This window comes from Schistocerca nitens, chromosome 2, assembly GCF_023898315.1.
Source record: "Schistocerca nitens isolate TAMUIC-IGC-003100 chromosome 2, iqSchNite1.1, whole genome shotgun sequence".
NCBI classification, from domain to species: Eukaryota; Metazoa; Arthropoda; class Insecta; order Orthoptera; family Acrididae; genus Schistocerca; species Schistocerca nitens.
In genome coordinates, this window is record NC_064615.1 from 1102438437 (window position 1) to 1102463147 (window position 24711).

General features: G+C 40.3%; 1 long non-coding RNA gene across 2 annotated transcripts in view; it reads left to right on the plus strand.

Moving 5' to 3' along the window:
- Positions 1-351: 351 nt before the first annotated feature.
- The window catches only part of LOC126237498 (uncharacterized), a 105060-nt gene continuing 80700 nt past the window's right edge, over positions 352-24711 (plus strand). For both annotated transcript variants that reach the window (XR_007545091.1, XR_007545092.1), the window contains exon 1: positions 352-441. This is a non-coding gene — a long non-coding RNA (uncharacterized LOC126237498). The remainder of the gene's footprint in view (positions 442-24711) is intronic.

Sequence of the window (24711 nt, forward strand, 5' to 3'; positions counted from 1 at the left end):
AGTCTTCTGCTAATTTGTCAATTCGATTAAAAACTTCACGGAGAGGAGCATTTGGTTTAATCAAACTTTGAATGTCATATTTTGTATCTAGTTTTGTCTCCAGAATGTTTCTGCAGTACCGGCCTTGACTGTCACTCACTATTAAAACTTTCGGATTCCGTACTGCATTCCTTAACTCGTAACCTTGTTTCATATGTTCAGGTGCTTTATCTTCTGGAACACTACTGGTATCGTTCATTAACGTTTCGTTTTCGCTGATTGCCGTGTAAACACTGCATTGGCTCTTTACCAGCTGACATCAGAACAGTTTCTTTATCTGAAGGTGCACTTACTTGTTTAGACGCACTGTTTCTGGATACCGTTGGCGTTGCAGATACATTATAACACGAGTGCATTTTTAGTTGCGATTTTAAATTGTGTGTGTTCGTCGCACTTTTTACGGTACACCACTTTTCACTGATTACATATTTTCTTAGTTGCTGTTCTAACTCGCTGATTCTCGCTAACAGATCGTTTCTATCCTCTTGCAACACTTTAATTATTTCGACTTTCGATGCTGAGTCCGTTACGAATTTGTGATCGCCATGGGCGCGCACGAATAGCACAGATTGTCCTTATCGCCACCGTTTTTTACACATTTCGCACATAATAGTCTCGTATTTATATCAGTTTTCGTGAGCTTTTAATACGTTACAATTTTACTCTACGCCATCTTGCTTTGTACATTACTAGTTGCAAAACATTAGACCATTTATGTAACTGCCAATATTTCACAACTTCAAAAAAGCATTAGGATTGGAAATGGAGGCCATCCACCCCACAAAATCACGAGAAAACTGCAATTGTGATACTCTCTGGGCACTATGAATATTTGAAAACTCCTTTGGATTACGTAATGCAACACCAACCTTCCAGTATTTTATTTGCATATTTATTGCTGAGCAAAGGGCTGCTGTAGAAGCATCTACTGATGCTGCCATATCCAATCCTCTGACTGAAGGTACTGACAGTCCCCACGGATGGGCATACCAGCATTTAGCTGTAAATGATTAATCCAATATTGTTTATGGTTGTTATGTTTATTACAGCATGAGATTTGTGAAGTGTGGCATCACATTCCAATTTGTATCATGCATGTAAGTTGTCATACTTGAGAGATATATTTTCTCTGAATAGTTGATTTTGGCACTTTATTCCCCAATGTACAGTTTTCTCTGTTAAGGAACACGCTGTGTTGCAGTACTTTTGATGTTTCTTACACCACCTGCCTCGCATTCATTTTTGAGAGACGGGTATACTTAACACATTGACTGCTGAGTGGCTGCCAGCAGCCACAGCAGGTGGCTCTGCTGCACCACGAGTGACCTCACAGCAGTCAACTTCCACATGGTATAGCATTCTATTAAATAAAAGAATCTCCAGGTTGGAATATCAGCAATATTAGGAAAAGGGTTGTTTGCCACTCACCACAAAGATGACAGGCTGAGTTGCAGACAGGCACAATGAAAAGATTTACAAATTTAGCTTTCAGCCACAGCCCTCTCCTGAAAAGAAAACACACACACACATTCATAAAAGCAAGTACATCTCTCACACACACAAATATGCGACTGCTGTCTCTGACAGCTCACCTTCTTGTGAGCAGTTCCTATTGGCGCTGCTGGAGATACCAGTGATGCGTACAAGAGGTGTGCTTGCTTGTGTGAATTTGTGTGCCTTATTTCCTGAAGAAAGTTTTGGATGAAAGCTAAAAGTTTAACAGCCTTTCTGTTGTGCCTGTCTACAACTCAAAATGTCATCTTTATGGCGAGTAGAAAACTATTCTTTTCCTTTTCTTGTTAGCTTCATATTATTATCTACTTCTCCTTGAACTGCCTTACTAATGTGATTTGGTGTTCTTTGTATATTACATTTACCTTTTGGGGTGCTGAACGCATGTAAAACTTAAATACAGGCCTCTAGAAGTATTCTATTTTTTTCATATACAATTAATGTTGGTCTGACTGAAGACTTATTTCCACATCCATGTGCTATTCTACAACACCTCATTGCTGAAGGGATCGTTTCTATGTATTTCTTATTAAATCCCACATTCATGACTGATTTCTTGTGTGTTGCCTCTGATTATGTAATAAACTCGAATGTAGTATGAAATTTTCAGTCTACAGCGAAGTGTGCGCTGATATGAAACTTCCTGGCAGATTAAAACTTGAATGTGTTTGTCACTAGATGAGAATACTATCTCAGTATTATGTTCTCTGTAGTAGGAAAGCTTTCTTCCTTTTTACCTGTTAAGTCATACAGATAAAAGTGATCATTTTGCTATGCTTAACCCAGTCTTAGATATGTAAAGGGATTAGTGAAGTTCCTACTTATTTTCTGGTCTAGTTTGCTGTAGTCCATTTTGAGCCTAATAAGAGAGTTGGTATATGGTGCTAATTAGGTGACCTGTCTGTCAGATGATGAATTAAACAATGGAAAATCCAGGATGGAATGTAACAATATTATGAAAAGTTGCTACTCACCATATAGCGGAGATGCTGAGTTGCAGATAACAAAAAGTCGGTCACAATATAAGCTTTCAGCCAATAATGCCTTTGTCGAAAATACACACACACACACACACACACACACACACACACACACACACATATAAGCGTGCACAAATGCAACTCACACACACGACTGCAGCCTCTGGCAACTGTATATTGCACTCAAATGTAACACAACAAAACTTTTCTGTTTTCTTTTATCCTCCCTTCTTTAGTTATAAGTGCCCAATCAGAGCACAATCATCACATTACGTGGACTTTTGCGAGGGGAGAAGAATATACACTGTACAACCATTATTTTTTTTAAAAAAAAGTAGAAACAGTCTCAATACCTTCTGATTCCTTCACACAGGCCAGGGCAGAGAAGTGGAGGTGCACATCCCATGCCACCACTGCTGATGCTACAGTGTCAACACTGCAATACTGATGATGCAATACCACATAATGGTAATCAACTCGTCCCTGTCAAATCACGTAAGAGCTGAGAGGCTTCTCACTTTCTCTGTTTGTGGCCTCAGCCCACAATGTACCAATCTTAAATCATGACATCCAAGAGACTAAAGTATTCCATTATACCCCCCGCTCCCCCTGCAGGCAGTGCTGTGGTACCCCTCCCCTATTAAACCATTTATGTGTAAAGTATGCATTCTTATTCCCACTAAATCCTCCTCCTGTCTAGACACCCACTTGTCTAACTTGGCCATTCTGTATCTTCATAATAACAAGGTTCATCTCTGACCTTGCAACAAAAGTAGAATTGCTTGGTCACATCATTCGGTATATTGTGAACTGTAGAGTGAAGGTAGCCTTTCCAACATACAGCTGAACACAGATGAACAGAAAACACATCCTTCAGCAAACACTGAAGAACTGAAAACAAAGGTGCCATGGTATGCAAATGTAAGTAAAGCCTTGGGCCTAGTTAACCAGAATGAAGACATCAAGCCTTTGAAGTTAACTCCACAGGCTGTACAGCAGTTACCTGATGAGACAATTGCAAAGATAAATACACAACAAGCAAATGCAAAAAAATTACTGAATAAAACTCTCAAGGTAGCTCAGCAGATGTCATATTACAATAATTTGGAACTCTCTGTGGAATCAGATACAGGTGATGCTGCAAAAGTACTCCAAAACTGATGTCAAAATGATCTTAGCATATCTTGTGGTCGTATCTTGTGATCTGATTCAGTCTGAATCACAGAGACAGCATCAGTATATTTGAAATCTAGACCAGCCATTTACATGTTTGCTCAACAAATTTTAAAAGCAGCAAATAATGAAATAGTTCCAGATGATGTTTTCTGCGACTTGTTTAAGGCATTTGATTGTGTGAATCACAATATTCTCCTAGATAAATTGACATTTTATTGTTGGCATAGCCAACCAGTGAATAATGTCATATACAACCAAAAGAATGGAGAAAGTTGCACTTAGTAATTCAATCAATGTAATCTGGGGATAGAGCATGTAAGGGGTTCCTCAAGGCTCAATCTTAGGTCGACTGTTGTACCTCATATATGTAAACGATCTTCCACCTAATATAATACAAGGAGAATCAGATCTTTTTACAGATGACACTAGTGTTGAAATCAATCCAAGGATACAAACAGAAACAGAAACTTAAAAGTATCATTGAATAATAACAATAACAAAAGTATCATTGACTGGTTTTCAGCGAATGGTCTCATCCTCAATTTTATAAAGATATGACATATTCAATCCTGCACATTTTGGGGTACTACGCCAGTTATAATTGTAACAGATGGTAAGGAAATAATAAATAGGGTGGAAATTTCAGAATTCTTAGGTGTTTAAACTAATGAGAATTTAAATTGGAAAAAGTACATTTGGAACTCCTAAAACAACTTAGTTCACCCACATTTGCACTTGGAATCAGTGCAAATCTTGCGGAAAGGCAAATCCGTAAGTTCACATATTTCTGCATATTTTCATTCAGTAATGTCATATGGAATAATGTTTGGGATAATTCATCTTTAAGGAAAAAAAGTCTTCATTGTCCAAAAATGTGCTGTAAGAATAATGTGGTGGACACCCTTAATCATCATGTAGACATCTTAAAGAGTTGGGCATTCTGACTACCGCTTCACAGTTTATTTATTCTCTCACAAAAGTTGTTGTAAATAATCTACTGCTGTTCAAAAAGAACAATGATCTATGGTACATAATTACAACACCAAAAGGAAAAATGACATTCATTACTCCACATTAAAGTTGTCTTTAGCACAAAAAGGGGTCCATAGACTGAGCTGCTGGAGATGGCAGCCACATGTGCATTAAGTGTGCTTGCTTGTGTGAATGAAAGTGGGATGTTTTCTTTTCTGATTTCCATCTGTAGATGATGTCATTATGTGTACATACATGCAGTATTTATATCAGAAATACAGAATATAAAAATGGAAAAAATCAGGATAAACATAAGAAATTCATGAAACATAATGATAATAGAAATGGATGGAGCAATATATAAAATAAGGGAAAGGCAGCCATTCACTTGTAGCAGACTGATGCCTGAAGCACAGAAACGAAACATGTAATGGGAAACAACATTCATATTTGCTTTTTTTGCTCTTTTCGAACAAAAGTATATATATATATATATATATATATATATATATATGATATGAATATAACAGAGGGAAACACTCCACGCGGAAAAAATATATCTAAAAAGAAAGATGATGAGACTTACCAAACAAAAGCGCTGGCAGGTCGATAGACACACAAACAAACACAAATATACACACAAAATTCAAGCTTTCGCAACAAACTGTTGCCTCATCAGGAAAGCAGTCTTTCCTGATGAGGCAACAGTTTGTTGCGAAAGCTTGAATTTTGTGTGTATATTTGTGTTTGTTTGTGTGTCTATCGACCTGCCAGCGCTTTTGTTTGGTAAGTCTCATCATCTTTCTTTATATATATATATATATATATATATATATATATATATATATATATATATATAGAGAGAGAGAGAGAGAGAGAGAGAGAGACACCCAAACAAACACTCAACATGGCTATAGGATTGCTCTTTTGGGTGTCTATGTGGTTGTATTCATGAATGTGTGTACTTCTATTATAAAAAGAGCAAGAGCTGAACAGCTAGTGTGAATGCTGTTTCGTGTCATGTGTTTCAGTGCTCTACACATTGGTCTGCTATAGGTAATCTTTTTTTAAACGAATTCATAGAAATATGCACACTAATTGTAGCTATGTAAGTCAAGAACTTAATTCTATGGATAGTTGTACATGTGTTTGTTTTAGTCACATTTACCCATAGGCACACAGTGTTTGCATTTAGTTGTTATGATATTTCTGTAGATATTCTGGCATACTATAGGGACATGTCATAGTCATGTTACATTTTAGTTTGTGTTTGAATGCTGACAATACTTTTAAACTTCCTATATCATGTAGGAGCTTATTGTAAAAGATACAGCCTGGTTCCAAGCTTTCTCTTCTGTTAATGTCAGACTTTTAATTGTCATACAGTAATAATTCCTGTTTCTGGTATTATATGTGTGCATATCTTCACACACACACACACACACACACACACACACACACACACACACACACACACACACACACAAATATATACAGGGTGATACAAAAAGGTATGACCAAGCTTTCAGGAAACATTCCTCACACACAAAGAAAGAAAATATGTTATGTAGACATGTGTCCGGAAACGCTTACTTTCCATGTTAGAGCTCATTTTATTACTTCTATTCAAATCACATTAATCATGGACTGGAAACACACAGCAACAGAATATACCAGCGTGACTTCAAACACTTTGTTACAGGAAATGTTCAAAATGTCCTCCATTAGCGAGGATACATGCATCCACCCTCCGTCGCATGGAATCCCTGATGCACTGATGCAGCCCTGGAGAATAGCGTATTGTATCACAGCCGTTCACAATACGAGCACGAAGAGTCTCTACATTTGGTACCGGGGTTGCGTAGACAAGAGCTTTCAAATGCCCCCATAAATGAAAGTCAGGAGAGCGTGGAGGCCATGGAATTGGTCCGCCTCTACCAATCCATTGGTCACCGAATCTGTTGTTGAGAAGCGTACGAACACTTCGACTGAAATGTGCAGGAGCTCCATCGTGCATGAACCACATGTTGTGTCGTACTTGTAAAGGCACATGTTCTAGTAGCACAGGTAGAGTATCCCGTATGAAATCATGATAACATGTTCCATTGAGCGTAGGTGGAAGAACATGGGGCCCAATCAAGACATCACCAACAATGCCTGCCCAAACGTTCACAGAAAATCTGTGTTGATGAAGTGACTGCACAATTGCATGCGGATTCTCATCAGCCCACACATGTTGATTGTGAACATTTACAATCTGATCACGTTGGAATGAAGCCTCATCCGTAAAGAGAACATTTACACTGAAATGAGGATTGACACATTGTTGGATGAACCATTCGCAGAAGTGTACCCGTGGAGGCCAATCAGCTGCTGATAGTGCCTGCACATGCTGTACGTGGTACGGAAACAACTGGTTCTCCCGTAGCACTCTCCATACAGTGACGTGGTCAACGTTACCTTGTACAGCAGCAACTTCTCTGATGCTGACATTAGGGTTATCATCAACTGCACGAAGAATTGCCTCGTCCATTGCAGGCGTCCTCGTCGTTCTAGGTCTTCCCCAGTCGCGAGTCATAGGCTGGAATGTTCCGTGCTCCCTAAGACGCCGATCAATTGCTTCAAACATCTTCCTGTCGGGACACCTTCGTTCTGGAAATCTGTTTCGATACAAACATACCGCGCCACGACTATTGCCCCGTGCTACTCCATATATCAAATGGGCATCTGCCAACTCCGCATTTGTAAACAATGCACTGACTGCAAAACCACGTTCGTGATGAACACTAACCTGTTGATGCTACGTACTGATGTGCTTGATGCTAGTACTGTGGTGGTGAATCGAGGAAGTACAGTACATACTGACGAAACTAAAATGAGCTCTAACATGGAAATTAAGCGTTTCCGGACACATGTCCACATAACATCTTTTCTTTATTTGTGTGTGAGGAATGTTTCCTGAAAGTTTGGCCGTACCTTTTTGTAACACAGTGTGTGTGTAAAATATATATATATATATATATATATATATATATATATATATATATATATATATATATATATATATATATATATATATATACTCCTGGAAATTGAAATAAGAACACCGTGAATTCATTGTCCCAGGAAGGGGAAACTTTATTGACACATTCCTGGGGTCAGATACATCACATGATCACACTGACAGAACCACAGGCACATAGACACAGGCAACACAGCATGCACAATGTCGGCACTAGTACAGTGTATATCCACCTTCCGCAGCAATGCAGGCTGCTATTCTCCCATGGAGACGATCGTAGAGATGCTGGATGTAGTCCTGTGGAACAGCTTGCCATGCCATTTCCACCTGGCGCCTCAGTTGGACCAGCGTTCGTGCTGGACGTGCAGACCGCGTGAGACGACGCTTCATCCAGTCCCAAACATGCTCAATGGGGGACAGATCCGGAGATCTTGCTGGCCAGGGTAGTTGACTTACACCTTCTAGAGCACGTTGGGTGGCACGGGATACATGCGAACGTGCATTGTCCTGTTGGAACAGCAAGTTCCCTTGCCGGTCTAGGAATGGTAGAACGATGGGTTCGATGACGGTTTGGATGTACCATGCACTATTCAGTGTCCCCTCGAAGATCACCAGTGGTGTACGGCCAGTGTAGGAGATCGCTCCCCACACCATGATGCCGGGTGTTGGCCCTGTGTGCCTCGGTCGTATGCAGTCCTGATTGTGGCGCTCACCTGCACGGCGCCAAACACGCATACGACCATCATTGGCACCAAGGCAGAAGCGACTCTCATTGTTGAAGACGACACGTCTCCATTCATCCCTCCATTCACGCCTGTCGCGACACCACTGGAGGCGGGCTGCACGACGTTGGGGCGTGAGCGGAAGACGGCCTAACGGTGTGCGGGACCGTAGCCCAGCTTCATGGAGACGGTTGCGAATGGTCCTCGCCGATACCCCAGGAGCAACAGTGTCCCTAATTTGCTGGGAAGTGGCGGTGCGGTCCCCTATGGCACTGCGTAGGATCCTACGGTCTTGGAGTGCATCCGTGCGTCGCTGCGGTCCGGTCCCAGGTCGACGGGCACGTGCACCTTCCGCCGACCACTGGCGACAACATCGATGTACTGTGGAGACCTCACGCCCCACGTGTTGAGCAATTCGGCGGGTCGTCCGCCCGGCCTCCCGCATGCCCACTATACGCCCTCGCTCAAAGTCCGTCAACTGCACATACAGTTCACGTCCACGCTGTCGCGGCATGCTACCAGTGTTAAAGACTGCGATGGAGCTCCGTATGCCACGGCAAACTGGCTGACACTGACGGCGGCGGTGCACAAATGCTGCGCAGCTAGCGCCATTCGACGGCCAACACCGTGGGTCCTGGTGTGTCCGCTGTGCCGTGCGTGTGATCATTGCTTGTACAGCCCTCTTGCAGTGTCCGGAGCAAGTATGGTGGGTCTGACACACCGGTGTCAATGTGTTCTTTTTTCCATTTCCAGGAGTGTATATATACGTTACCGCTGGATATATTTCGTAAACCACATCAAATACTGACAAACCGATTCCACAGACCGAACGTGAGGAGAGAGGCTAGTGTAATTGTTTAATACAAACCATTTAAAAATGCACGGAAGTATGTTTTTTAACACAAACCTACGTTTTTTTAAATGGAACCACGTTAGTTTTGTTAGCACATCTGAATATATAAACAAATACGTAATCAGTGCCGTTTGTTGCATTGTGAAATGTTAATTACATCCGGAGATATTGTAACCTAAAGTTGACGCTTGAAACCTCCGACGTTCAGTTGCGTGTTGTAACAAACATGGGCCAGGGTCTGCGAGCAGCATCTGCAGGGAAATGTTTACAATGACGACCGTGATTACAAGTGTGGCTGTAGTTCACTGTCGTGGTTTGCTCTAGCTGTCGCAGTGTCCGCATGTAGCGCTTGCTGTTATTGTTATTCTGCATTCGTCTTTGCACGCAGACCAACTGTAGTAGACCGTGTTACCAGACATCTGTGATAGTGTAGCGTTGTAGGAACTGTGACCATGGTGTATTCGAACTCTGAAAAGGCGGAGATGATACTCATCTATGGCGAGTGTCGACGAAATGCAGCTGAAGCCTGCAGGGTGTATGCAGAATGGTACCCAGACAGAGGGCATCCAATGTGCCGCACATTGCAAAACATCTACCGCCAACTGTATGCAACAGGTATGGTCGTAGCACGCAAACAGGTCTGTAACAGGCCCATCACAGGAGAAGCGGGTGCAGTTGGTGTGTTAGCTGCTGTTGCCATGAACCCACACATGAGTGCACGGGACATTGCGAGAGCCGGTGGACTGAGTCAAAGTAGTGTCACAGCTTTCACCCATTTCATGTGTCGCTACATCAGCAATTACATGGTGATGACTTTAATCGTCGAGTGCAATTCTGTCAATGGGCATTAACAGAGAATACGTTGCAGTTCTACCTGTTTACCGATGAAGCGGGTTTCACAAAGGACGGGGCAGTGAATCTACGGAACATGCATTACTGGTCCGTGGACAATCCTCACTGGCTCAGACAGGTAGAGCGACAGCGACTGTGGACTGTAAATGTATGGTGCGGAATCATTGGCAACCACCTCATTGGTCCTCACTTCATTGCAGGGGCCCAAACAGCTGCAACATACATTGTGTTTCTACAGAATGATCTGCCAACGTTGCTCGACAATGTCCCACTGGAAACGCGTCGACGTATGTGGTATCAGCATGATGGTGCACCTGCACATTCCGCAATTAACACTAGGCTGACCCTTGACAGGATGTTCGACGGGCGTTTCATAGGACGTGGAGGACCCATAAATTGGCCAGCCCGTTCTCCTGATCTTACACCTCTGGACTTCTTTCTGTGGGGTATGTTAAAGGAGAATGTGTACCGTGATGTGCCTACAACCCCAGAGGATATGAAACAACGTATTGTGGCAGCCTGTGGCGACATTACACCAGATGTACTGCAGCGTGTACGACATTCATTACGCCAGAGACTGCAATTGTGTGCAGCAAATGATGGCCACCACATTGAACATCTATTGGCCTGACATGTCGGGACACACTCTATTCCACTCCGTAATTGAAAGCGGAAATCACGTGTGTACGTGTACCTCACCCCTCATGGTAATGTACATGTGCGTCAGTGAAAAAGACCAATAAAAAGGTGTTAGCATGTGGACGTAATGTGCTGTTCCAGTCTCTTCTGTACCTAAGGTCCATCACCGTTCCCTTGGGATCCCCACGTAATTCGGTGCTCTCCGATTCACATGATCGAACAGTGGAGGAGTGGTACTCAAGCGTCAACTTTAGGTTACAATATCTCCGGATGTAGTTAACATTTTACAATGCAACAAATGGCACTGATTACGTATTTGTTTATATGGTCAGATGTGCTAACAAAACTAACGGGGTTCCATTTAAAAAAACCTAGGTTTGTGTTAAAAAACATACTTCCGTGCATTGTTTTATGGTTTGTATTAACCAATTACACTAGCCCCTCTCCTCACGTTCGGTCTGTGGAATCGTTTCGTCAGTATTTGATGTGGTTTACGAGATACAGGGTGATTCAAAAAGAATACCACAACTTTAAAAATGTGTATTTAATGAAAGAAACATAATATAACCTTCTGTTATACATCATTACAAAGAGTATTTAAAAAGTTTTTTTTTTCACTCAAAAACAAGTTCAGAGATGTTCAATATGGCCCCCTCCAGACACACGAGCAATATCAACCCGATACTCCAACTCCTTCCACACTCTCTGTAGCATATCAGGCGTAACAGTTTGGATAGCTGCTGTTATTTCTCGTTTCAAATCATCAATGGTGGCTGGGAGAGGTGGCCGAAACACCATATCCTTAACATACCCCCATAAGAAAAAATCGCAGGGGGTAAGATCAGGGCTTCTTGGAGGCCAGTGATGTAGTGCTCTGTCACGGGCTGCCTGGCGGCCAATCCATCGCCTCGGGTAGTTGACGTTCAGGTAGTTACGGACAGATAAGTGCCAATGTGGTGGCGCTCCATCCTGCTGAAATATGAATTGTTGTGCTTCTTGTTCGAGCTGAGGGAACAGCCAATTCTCTAACATCTCCAGATACTGTAGTCCAGTTACAGTAGCACCTTCGAAGAAAAAGGGACCAAAAACTTTATTGGCTGAAATGGCACAGAAAACGTTCACCTTAGGCGAGTCACGTTCATACTGAGTTGTTTCCCACGGATTCTCAGTGCCCCATATACAGACATTGTGATGGTTGACTTTCCCGTTAGTGTGGAAAGTTGCTTCATCACTAAACACAATCTTTGAAACGAAAGATTCATCTGTTTCCATTTGAGCAAGGATAAAATCACAGAAATCGATTCTTTTAATCTTATCAGCTGCAGACAGTGCTTGAACCAATTTCAGACGATAAGGTTTCATAACTAACCTTTTTCGTAGGACTCTCCATACAGTTGATTGTGGAATTTGCAGCTCTCTGCTAGCTCTGCGAGTCGATTTTCCTGGGCTGCGAACAAATGCTTGCTGGATGTGTGCTACATTTTCATCACTCGTTCTCGGCCGTCCAGAACTTTTCCCTTTGCACAAACACCCATTCTCTGTAAACTGTTTATACCAACGTTTAATACACCACCTATCAGGAGGTTTAACACCATACTTCGTTCGGAATGCACGCTGAACAACTGTCGGCGATTCACTTCTGCCGTACTCAATAACACAAAAAGCTTTCTGTTGAGCGGTCGCCATCTTAGCATCAACTGACGCTGACGCCTAGTCAACAGCGCCTCAAGCGAACAAATGTACAACTAAATGAAACTTTATAGCTCCCTTAATTCGCCGACAGATAGTGCTTAGCTCTGCCTTTTGTCGTTGCAGAGTTTTAAATTCCTAAAGTTGTGGTATTCTTTTTGAATCACCCTGTATATCCAGCGGTAATGTTAGGCGACTCACCCTGTATATAAATGAAGCAATGTTCCTTCACATACACAATACTCATACAAGACCATAGCACATCTTTAGTAATGTGTCATAATGTGTCACTATTTAACATGCAAGATTTCTTCTTCATTAGAAATATGTTTGAGCTACATTTCAAACCTATATTATCTGTGTGATTTTTCCAAGACAAATATTTATACAATACACCACCCAAGAAATTCTAACTGATTGTCTCATGTAGGCCTGTGTTCCCAGCTTTAAGTCTGAGACTTTCAGTATGAACGTTTATGCTGGCATGGACCTACATCTTCATTGTTTTTTACCTATTTATGTGTGAGTTTTTACTACTAAAATAGTGGGTTGAAATTTTTTAGATTCAGAGCAAGGATTTTCTCTAATTCATTCTCAGTGTTACTACAAGCTAAAAGACATGTGTCATCAGCATATATGATGACATTTGCATCCTCTGGTGTGCACATATCATTTATGTAAAGAATAAAAAGCTTTGAACCCAGTACTGATCCTTCAAGCACACCATATTTAAACTAGTTGAAACTGTTGTAACTGGGACTCACAACACAACCAAGAATATTAGCACAACTTTATTAGACTGTGGAATGTACAGCAAGCAATACCATACACTGAACACAATAAAATAAGCCAAATGTATGCAAATGTAATAACACAATAACTGAGCGCAAGTATAATGCACCAGGGTTTAAATGGGCACTCGCCTATGGCATGCTCTATCAGAAGTTCACAGTATTGCTCTTTCGCGGCTCACTCTTGAAGATGACAACACACTGCTAATGCACACCACTTTCCAGTGTGCATGCATTACTTCATCCCTCTTCCCTTGGGGAACAGATCAGATTCATAAGATGTCCATGGCATCTTCCTCCTTGTGGCTCTGTCTGAAATGATGTGCTGATAGTGGGGTGTGTGGTCAGAAGTACATGGGGTGCAGGCAGTGTCACTGCCCACCTTCTCTTGCCAGCCCATAACGTAGGATGGGTGATGTCGGCAAGAGTTCCATGTCCACATCAGGTCCAGGGCCTGGTGCTGGTGGTGCTGTCACTGTAGTTGGCAAATGAGGCAGTGTTGACACCTCCGGTGTGGACGGTGGCTGCGTCAGTACTTATAGCGGTATTGGAGAAGCTGTGACAGGTTCATCCACCAATGACAGGGGACCCCTCGTATGTCACGGCAGGGACCCAGCTGCATCAGGTGATCCATCAAGTGAAGCAGACTGGCACGGCAATGTCGGTATCCCTGCTGGGGTTGCCCGGTCATCCACAATCGGGTGCAACTGGTCATAATGCTGTGCGTAGAGGCCCTCCTCTGTACGGGCATTGTATAGATGGCAGCTGTGGCATCAGGAGATAATGGCAGGAATCCATTTTTGACAGTGAGAAAATCCGCATGTCCAGGCTGGAAACAGGATGAAAACTGCACGGGTTGGCATCCATGGCCAGGCCACAGGAGATGCAGGAGCATCCATGGTTGATGCCAGTGGAGCAGTTCAGTGGGGCTGTTGTTGCCAAATGGCATGAGCTGATAAAAAGACAGCAATTGATCTAAGGCAATGTCAGACGGGGATCGAGTCACGCACTTTTTCATTTGCAGTTTGAATGTTCTAACTAACTTTTCGGCCTCACGGTTTGCCTGTGGGTGGAAGGGGAGGGTGAAAATGTGGTAGATCCTGCGGGCGTTGCAGAAGGAAGCAAATTCCTGTGGCAAAAATGGAGGGCCATTATCAGAGACCAATGTTACCAGAAGTCCTTCAATGTTAAAATTTTTTTGACAGCACTACCACAGTGCCAGAGGTCAAAGTTGGCAGGCAATGAGCAACATATGGGAACCAAGAGAATGCATCAATTACTGTTAGTCAGATGCATTACGAAAAAGGCCAGTGAAATCAATGTGGATATGGTCCCAGGCCTGCGAAGGTTAGCCACAGAGGCAACATTGCTTGTGGGGCAGCTTTCTGCAATGCACATTGAGAACATGCCATAACCAAATGAGTAAGTTGCCATCAAAACCAGGCCAAAAACATGATGGTGGGCTAATGCCAGGCACAGACATTTTGAACTGTTCGAGAAACCATTGAAAAACCCCTGGTCACTGGTCACGCCATTGGTAACTGCAAGTGTTGATACAAGCGAAAAGGCATGCTAATGAGCAAGATCCATCAAGGGTCAGCTCTACAGGAAGCTTCAAATAAGCATCAGAGAGGTCAATCTTGAAAAAATACTTACCGCCAATCAGCTAAGCAAAAGATTCGTCAGGGTGTGGTAAGGGATACATGTCAATGATATACTGGGTCTTGACAGAATCTTTGAAATCACACCATGTGGGGTAGCCGTGCGGTTTAGGGCGCCTTGACACGGTTCGCACAGCTTCCCCTGTCGGAGGTTCGAGTTCTCCATCAGGCATGGGTGTATGTGTTGTCCTTAGCATAAGTTAGTTTAAGTTACATTAATTATTGTGTAAGCCTAGGGACCGATGACCTCAGCAGTTTGGTCACATAGAACCTTACCACAAATTGCAATTTTTTGAAACACCGCATAAGCGTAGTTATACCGACAGCTTCTTCACATTGACTAAGCAGGTAGCCCACTCGCTGGATGTAATCGGCTGGATGATCCTGGAGGTGGTGAGGTAGTCCAGCTCCCCCATGACTTGGTCATGGAGTGCCTTTGGCACCGGGTGAGCCCAAAAGAAATGGGATCTGGCCAAAGATTTCATGGTGCTGTCAGCTTTGAAATTATTGGCACAACCAAAACCCACAGAAAACAGGGCAGAAAATTCAGAGTGCAAAGAGTCAAGAGGTGAATACAGCACTTGATCAGAGATGAGATTATCTTCATGGGAAATAGTCAACCCAAAAAAGTTAAAGGCATCCAAACAAAACAAATTTTTGGTGCATGCGTTGTACACCACCAGAAAAGTCACTGACAAACCACAGATTTATGTGTGACCGAGGCCTAGAAACTACTTAATATTGGAACACTTTGTTTATTGTTGGTGGCACTGGCACTAAAGAGCGAGAACACAAGTCCATGTACATTTATACATTGAGTAATGACATGGCAGCACCAATGTCAACTTTCATGTGCAAAATCTTCTGATAAACCTTGACATCAATAAAAAAATTATAGGGTGCAACAGAGAGTGTTGATACACAACTGAAATCCATTTTAGTGTCTGCAATAGGCTGTTGGTATTTTGTGTTACAAACAGGAGCAACATGATCCATTTTGTTGCACTGGCAGCAAACAGCCCACTACTTAGGACAATCTGTCCTATCATGAGTGACAAAACACGGCAGACAAGAGGGAAGCAAGGAGCACTTGTGTTATGGTTCTTTACTGGGGTTGCTGTGCTGTTACCGTGGCTGTGACTGCCGGAGTGAGCTGGGCCGGCTGCTGAGAAGTTTTTCTCATGAACGGACTGCTGCCACCATCTCATCCCCCTATGAAATGTCCAACAAACCCCTCTATGAAATGTCCAACAAACAGCAGGGGAAAGTGGAGTAAACTTCTGCAACCCCACTCCATGATTCAGTTCGAGTGCCCACAGCCCTCAAAACAATTGTGCAATATTCAGAATGTCAGAGAGGAAGGGGTTTTCACATTGAAGGGCCTGCTCATGAACCTCACAATCAGAGGCCAACTGAATGATTGCATCATAAATCATTTGGTTGGCATACATCTGCTTGTGTACATCAGTGACAAAGTGGCAATGACAATAATAGGTGCTGAAATTACACATTGTTTGAAGTTAAATTTACAGAAATTACAATTAAAACTTATGTCATTAAAGTAACTGAATACATTGAAAAATTCATTCCTTTTAACAGTTTCTTCTACTACAAGGTTTAGGCCGCATTATTTGTTTAAATGATGTAATTAACATATATAGTTATGCAAACAATACTTTTGACAAAACTGTTAACTACTTTGGAACTAATTAAGAGCTGGCTTTGATAACATGTTTTCGAATAGAGCCAAATAGATCCTTTAAGAGTACTATTAGTTATTCCTCCAAATGTTTATAATTTGTACAGAATTTATATTTGTTTATAAGTCAACAATAGAATTTAAGTTATGAAACAATTACTGATTTAACCCTATAACAAAAGATACTAACTAGGAATAGTCAAAGTAAATTAGAAAATCAATTACACACCTAAAACTAAGCACAAAATTAGATCTGGTGTTATATCCTTTAAAACTGAGGGCCAATCTTTCTCTTTTATGAAAATACAGATTATACTCGTGTAAGTTAAAGATAATTAGTTAAAAGTGAAAAATCAAATTTAAGGAAGCAGATGGCAAAACAAGAGGGTAAGTAAAAATATCCTAGCTTGCTTCATCACAGAGTGCTCAAAACTATATCTCATCTGTGTTAATTGTAAAGGGAATCATAACTCAGTGCATAAGATGTGCCAGAGTATGAGAAGGAAACTTCTGCCGAGTTTGGCATTCGATACAACTGAAGCCAATAATCTAGTAACTTACAAACCATATGCAGAAGTTGTGATGGCTCAGAAGTTGATAAAAGATGAGTAAGCTTAATCCAGTCTTCTTCAACCATAACACAGGTTCACAACAAAACCTTCAGTAATTTCTACGGAATCAAGATTCCCTAACATTCACTGTGAAAACAAACTATCTGGGTCACACTGCAGCAACTCCACACTGCCCATAAGTTATAAGGAAAGAAACACAGGCAATGTAGTATAGTAGCTTATCGATACTGCAGGAGGCTGCTCCTTGAAGATTTCCTTGGGTGCCACTAGCGGCACTTTGAACATCGCCGCCAATGGAGACCACCACTGCAGTATTGTAAGTGGTGGTCACCTGGGCACCAGTCTGCTAGCTCAAAATTACTTCTAGTTGCTAGTGGTGTTGAACATTACACTGAGTTGCTGATAGTTAGATCTACCAACAAACATTCAGTGTACTTAGACGCATAAAAATGTCTGGCCTCTGCATATAGCAAGCTTTGGCTGCCCCAAGTTATCAAGAATGTAGCATTTTCTCACTCACAGGTCGAGTACAACATATTTATTTAAACTGCATTTGTGTCAAATAATCTTTTGCTTGCCGGTCCAGATTCCTACAGTGACAGATACTGTGGCTGCATTCCATCAATTTATTGTTAGCAGTGAGGACGTAACATTTGATTGCTCAGAACATAATATTTCTGATGCGCAATGTAACAGGCAGTATTTGATCTTCAGATGTTCGAAGCAAGACACAAATTGTTGAAAAAAATTGTCACTGGACTTACAAGACAGGACAAATTACCAGACATGTACTCAATAGACACATTAAATATATAATGGGAAATTACTAGTATTTTTATCTTAATATGTATTTTATCTTAATAAAGAGAGGAGGAAAAACTTATTTAATGAAAATTGTACAGTGGAACTCTTGCTCAGCTATCTGAAACTAGAGCATTTTAGAGCATGACCTTCTCTACGAAATGTTGTGACCCTTGCAATCTGTGAAACGTTGTTCAAACCAGAATTAAATACTAAGTTTCAGGGGTGTAATGTTCTCCACAACGAAAGACAATACAGAAAAGGAGGCACAGATTTTTCCAACCTAAATAAGAGCAGCAAAAGAACATTTATCTTTAGAAGTTATAACTATAATCTCAATGTTTTGTCTGCCGGGATCTAAAATAACAACCTGAGAAAGGTATTCATTGTTTGATCAGTTAGAGCCATTACTTTTAATATGTGGGGACTTTAATGTTCATAATTCTTCATAGGACTGTGAATTCCATAATGGCTATGAAGAAGCCATTTTAGATGCAGTCAATGAATTTAATTTATTTATATTAAACAACAGGTCTCTAGCATTTCTTACTACCCACAGTGGAGAAAATCAGCTGTCGATTTATACATCTGAATGGAAAGTAATCACATATCCAATAGGTAGAGTGGAGTAGAGTAAAGTTGAGTTTTATTGGTTCTGGTAATCATATAGTACACAAATAGTACATTATGATGTACAACAAGTCAATGTTTAACAAACTATAATATTAAATTTGCATTAATGTCATTATTTCTACATTAAATGATCACTGAGTTACAATATACAGAGCAAATATTGTACAAAAATAAAGAGTAGATATTTTAGAGCAGAAAGAGCATGTATGTACTGGCAGATTAATATTTATATTACAGTAACATTTACATGGTAAATCATTCAAGTTCTAGTAACATTTATATGATACATCACTAAGGCAACGACACAAATAGTTAGTGGACTTTCCGAAGGAACTTGTGGAGGCTATAGAAGCAGTGACGAATCAAATATGCCTTAGCAGTTGACTTGAAATTTTCCAGGTCATTTATTGATTTAATTTGTGGGGGAAGGCTCCGATGACATTCCAACTGAAATATTAGTTGTCCTCAGTTGATGTTATACATGAACCAAAATAGAAGCAGAATGTAATGAAACCAAATTGGACTAGTTACCAAGGCTCTTAGGGATAGAACGTGATACATTTGATGTGTCAGAAGGATGCTGTAGTAGCTATTATCAGTGCAACAACATCAGCTTCTATCCCTCAGTAGGTGACAAGAAATTCGAAATTTCAGTTTGTGCCACGAGGAACTCTTGAGTGTTCATGCATAGTCTCTCAATGTAAACTATCATTTACACTATACATGTTCTACTGCATGTGGAAAATTTTTTGCAACTATAAGAAATTTGATTCCACAGGTAAACAATTACTTAAACTCCAAGAGAAATCTTCCTGGAAAAAAATACTGTTCAAGGATTGCAAGAAATATCCCTCTCTCTGCAGTCTGGCCAGTGATAAGATAAATCAACCATAGACCCCTACCACCAAAATCCATAAACAATTGGAGACTGCAGACATTACTGCATCTCCATCAGCAGAAAGAGAAACATTAGAGTTTGAAGATAGTATTCCCAAAGAACTGCAGGCATCTACTGAATTATTTCCATAACCATGTGCCCAGGAATCAGAAATGGTGCTTAAACATTTTATTGATACGGCTTCTGGAATTAATTAAATAAATTACCCTATGATATTCAACTTACTGATAGCAAAAGAATACTTTTGCAGGTCTGTAATTCAATATGAGCAGAAAGCAAGATTCCTCATGAATAGACCATACAAATAATAGTACCTGCATTAAAGCCCAGTAAAGACCCTTCAGCAGCATATGCATATGTGAATGGTCCCCGAGGAATGGCCTCATTCTGTCACCTTTAAAATATTCTGTGGTTTTCTTCACTCAAAAATACTGCATGTACCGAATGCATATGATAAGTCTGTGACCTTTAAGATTTAACAAATGAACATCAGCAAAGGTATTGCAAATTCTTGTCGAGAACAGACTACCCAGGACCAGACATGTTAATCTTATTGTTACAAAACTAGAACTCTCAATGTCTTGCATGGTGTAAATCTTGTGGGTGGAAAACCCAACTAGACTTCTACAGCATCTTATACTATAGACTAATATGCTCTATAATGGACTACAGAAGTTTTCTATTTGGAAATGGCCAACAATATGTACTATAAAAACTAACTATTATTCAGTTTCAAAGTGTTAGGGGGTGCCTACGAGCAATAAGTTTTGTCACTAACTAATGCCTTTCTCATAGGAGTGAAATAAATGCCACTTGACATCAACAGAGAATTACTAGCTAAAAGGTTTCTGCTTCAGAGATCAGTAATAATTAATCATCCTGTCATGGTTAACGCTAAGTGTTTGGCAGAAAGAGGATAACCAAAAGAAATAAAACAAACACCAACCAAGGCTTCCAGTGTCTCAGATTCATGTTTTCTCTGGCACAGAAGTAAAGAATATGGAGCAACAGTCTGTCACCTGAACTCTTTTACTTACCATTCAGAATGGGTCAAAACCTTAGCATTAACAGTGATGTAATAAATTACTCAAAAAGTGGATGGCCAGATTTTCTGCGTATCTTTTCTGATTTTCTGACAGAGTCAAAACACATGAGGAAGTTAGTTGGGCATAAGTTGCCCTGCACTGCAGATAGCAAAAGAGCTTTCATTACCACACTTAAGTAACATTTTATACTGCAGATGTAACGGCAATTAAAGAAGCACCAATGTTTGGACCTGAAAAAGGGAACAAAACACTAATTCTAACCAACAGAAGAAAAGCTTCAGAGCTATCAGAGCACTGAAAATGGAAATCTGGTAACACCTGTATTTATGATGTGGTGGAATTAATAATGAAAGCCAACAAAGAAATTAAACTATTCATCTAATGTGGTTAAATGGGCACTCAGCTATTTGACACAAATTAAGCAGTAGATGGTTTTGCAAAAGACTGCATCAACAACGGGGACCCACTTTTTACACAGCTTCCATATTCTGACTTTCTGCACAATTCAAAATGATGCATAAAAGCATTAGAGCAGCAGTGGCAAATAGTGCATGAAAAAAAGCTCTTTTCAATTACCTGAAGAATCTTCCTAGCATATAAATTATTCAGTTCTTGGAGTAAGGCTGAAACATGCGTGTTTCCCTGCAGACCTCTATAGATTGGAGTGAAAAGACTCTCCCACATACAGTGGACATCCACAAAATCAGGGAGGTGCATACCATATCATTTTGGGATTTCTAAATGTGCTTGGCATAAAAAAACCTCAAAAAATAAAAATTCCTTTGACAACATATACTGAAACACTAATAAGTGAGGACAAGCTTAAGATAACTATTTAATGGTTTGTTACCTGGAAGAAGTGGACATAAATCTGTCATATTAAATACTGATATTTGTAATTTTTCATATGTGTAAAACAGCTGTACACTTAAAATTTAAGTATCATCACTCACCTTACCAAGCAATTGTAATAGCTGTCTTGTTTCCAGCAAAAAGTTAGTAATATTAAATGAAAACATAACAAGATTTTTTTCCTTCTGAAAGGTGAAGAGGTTGGGTTCGAGATTGTGGAGTTTATAGGCAAGAGGTGGAAGAAGTACACAAATCACAAAGAGTTGGGTGTAAATTTAAGAAATGCAATCCCAAATCATTTGGAGTAGAATATTATCTGGGTATCTGCACAGTACAACTGAAGTTGCTCCACAAGTGGTTCAGTATACGTGTGCTCTGTCTGGCAGCAGCCTCCTTGTAATTGTTAAATACTTGAACAATGTTTCTCACTTGTGTACAGTGAACTTAACTTTCTTTTTTTGTTTTATTTCTAATTTTCTTATGTTCTTTGGGAGTATACACAGGAGTTCATCTAATGTTCTACATCAATTTGTGAGTGCTTTGGCCATGATTTTTTTCCCCTGCTACTGGTCTTTTCCATAATACTACTTTCTTATTGTATTTAAATAAAAACATAAAATTGTTGTCATTGTTGTTGCTGTTGATGATTATTATTATTATTCTTTCTTTTCTTTCTCAGACATTATGTCTGGTTAGTAATGGAAAGTGATGCGGACCTTGATCAAGCGTGACTTCCTTTTAACTGTACGGTATATGTTACATTGCATTTAGGAACTTTCTGGTAATTGAACATGTATCAATAATTACAGATTTCTGTAGTTGTATGTATAAGTTTGGATGTAGCTGTATTGCGTTGATGTACTGGTGGATATTGTGTGGTATGACTCCTGTAGTTGATAGTATAATCGGTATAATGTCAACTTTATCATGATGCCACATGTCCTTGACTTCCTCAGCCAGTTGGATGTATTTTTCAATTTTTTTCTCCTGTTTTCTTCTGTATATTTGTTGTATTGGGTGTGGATATTTCGATTAGTTGTGTTAATTTCCTCTTTTTATTGGTATGATGTCAGGTTTGTTATGTGGTGTTGTTTTATCTGTTATAATGGTTCTGGTTCCAGTATAATTTGTATTCATCATTCTCCAGTACATTTTGTGGTGCATACTTGTATGTGGGAACGTGTTGGTTTATTAGTTTATGTTGTGTGGCAAGTTGTTGATGTATTATTTTTGCTACATTGTCATGTCTTCTGGGGTATTCTGTATTTGCTAGTATTGTACATCCGCTTGTGATTTGATCTACTGTTTCTATTTGTTGTTTGCAAAGTCTGCATTTATCTGTTGTGGTATTGGGATCTTTAATAATATGCTTGCTGTAATATCTGGTGTTTATTGTTTGATCCAGTATTATTATTATTATTATTATTATTATTATTATTAACAACATAGAGATGTATCCATAATACAGTCTGTGCGCATCTGAGGATAATCATAATCATGATTTATTGGTTCTTTCTGAACTGCTACACACTTAAGTCATGTACTGAATATAGGGAAAATCAAATTTCAAAAAATGGTTCAAATGGCTCTGAGCACTATGGGACTCAACTGCTGAGGTCATTAGTCCCCTAGAACTTAGAACTAGTTAAACCTAACTAACCTAAGGACATCACAAACATCCATGCCCGAGGCAGGATTCGAACCTGCGACCGTAGCGGTCTTGCGGTTCCAGACTGCAGCGCCTTTAACCGCACGGCCACTTCGGCCGGCTAATCAAATTTCAGTTCATGAATTAAAGTAACAGACACCACAACCTAAATGGTAGAAATTATCCACGATAACAGATGAAACTCATGAAAGATGTTTTGTTGATAATTTAACTGATATCTATGAAACACTTTTCTGGTATAATGCTGTTCTTGACTGAGACATGAGTATTATTGATGTTTCTTGTGTTGTGGCTACAGACATGTTTATTTTGTTGTTGGTCCCAAAATCTGTTTAAACCATATTCAGTAGCAAAGAGGATACAATCATATACGAGGGCTGTTTGGAAAGTATGTTCTTTTGATTATGAGTTGTTATTGGTCTGACAGGCACTGGTGAAGGCTATGGGATGTTAAGAAATATGGCCAAGTTCAGTTTGTGGGAGAGGTGTGGCGGCTGATGGTGTGGCTGCTTGGGGAGCTGCAGAGGGACAGGAAGGGAAACACCACTGTTCAGGCAGTTTAGGAGCAGGTGGGATAGATTTTTGAGGTGAAATCTGGCATGTTATTGCAGTCTGAAGTTGGTTTGGTGAATGTTACCATCAAAGAAAACATGAAGGGCAGATAATGGCAGAATTTTGTAGAAGGAGAGAAGTCTGGTGAAGTGGAAAGTGGCAGATGAGGCATATAGGTCACAGATTAGTTGGGTAAGTGCAAGAGATTGTAGTATTTGAAACTGTAAAGGACCCTGGTGTAGAGTAGTATTACATCCAGAAACAAGGACTTTCAGTGTTAGGCCTTTGGAAGTAACTCCAAGGGACTAGCAGTTTCAAGAAACAGAATGTGGGACCTTAGCTATGATAGTGCAAAAGCGTTTTCGAAAAGAACGTATGTATAATGTGCTGGAAGTCATCATGGCAACAGAGTACAGTTTGGAGTGTTAGAAATTGTGGGAGATGCAAAAACGAGAGGCAGAGGGTGGAAAAAGATAGAAAAATGGAAGAAAAGAAAGGAAAAAATTCGGAAAAATCAGAAAATTTTGTACGAAAATCATGAAAACATACAATGGTTAACAAGAAGCAATGAGTGGGTGTGAATTTCTCATCAGAAGAGTGGTCTTACAATATGAAAGAATGATTGAAAAAGATAAAATCTATAGTGAAAGTCATGAAAGGAGACAAAATTTTAAAAACTGGGCAACCAGAAAGAGAAAATCATAGGAGAAAATGTAAACTGCCTTGCTAGGCAAATAAATTAAGAAGGAGGTGGCAGCAAAAGTCGATCACAGTGGTTTGACAAAAAACAAACACACAAAAAAGTGGAAGTACTGCATATAAACAAGATAAGGGAAGGGTGGGAAAGAAAATAGCTGTCAAATTTGCAAATAAATAGGCAAGAAACAATTGGGAGAAGGCCCTGCAGTGTAGTGAACTGTACGCAAATTGTTACAGGCAAATTTGTAAATGGAAGTATCTGGCAGATTAAAACTGTGTGCTGGACCTTTGCCTTTAGCAGGCTAGTGCTCTACCATCTGAGCCACCCAGGTAAAGGTCCTGAGTTCAAGTCTCGGTCCGGCACACAGTTTTAATCTGCCAG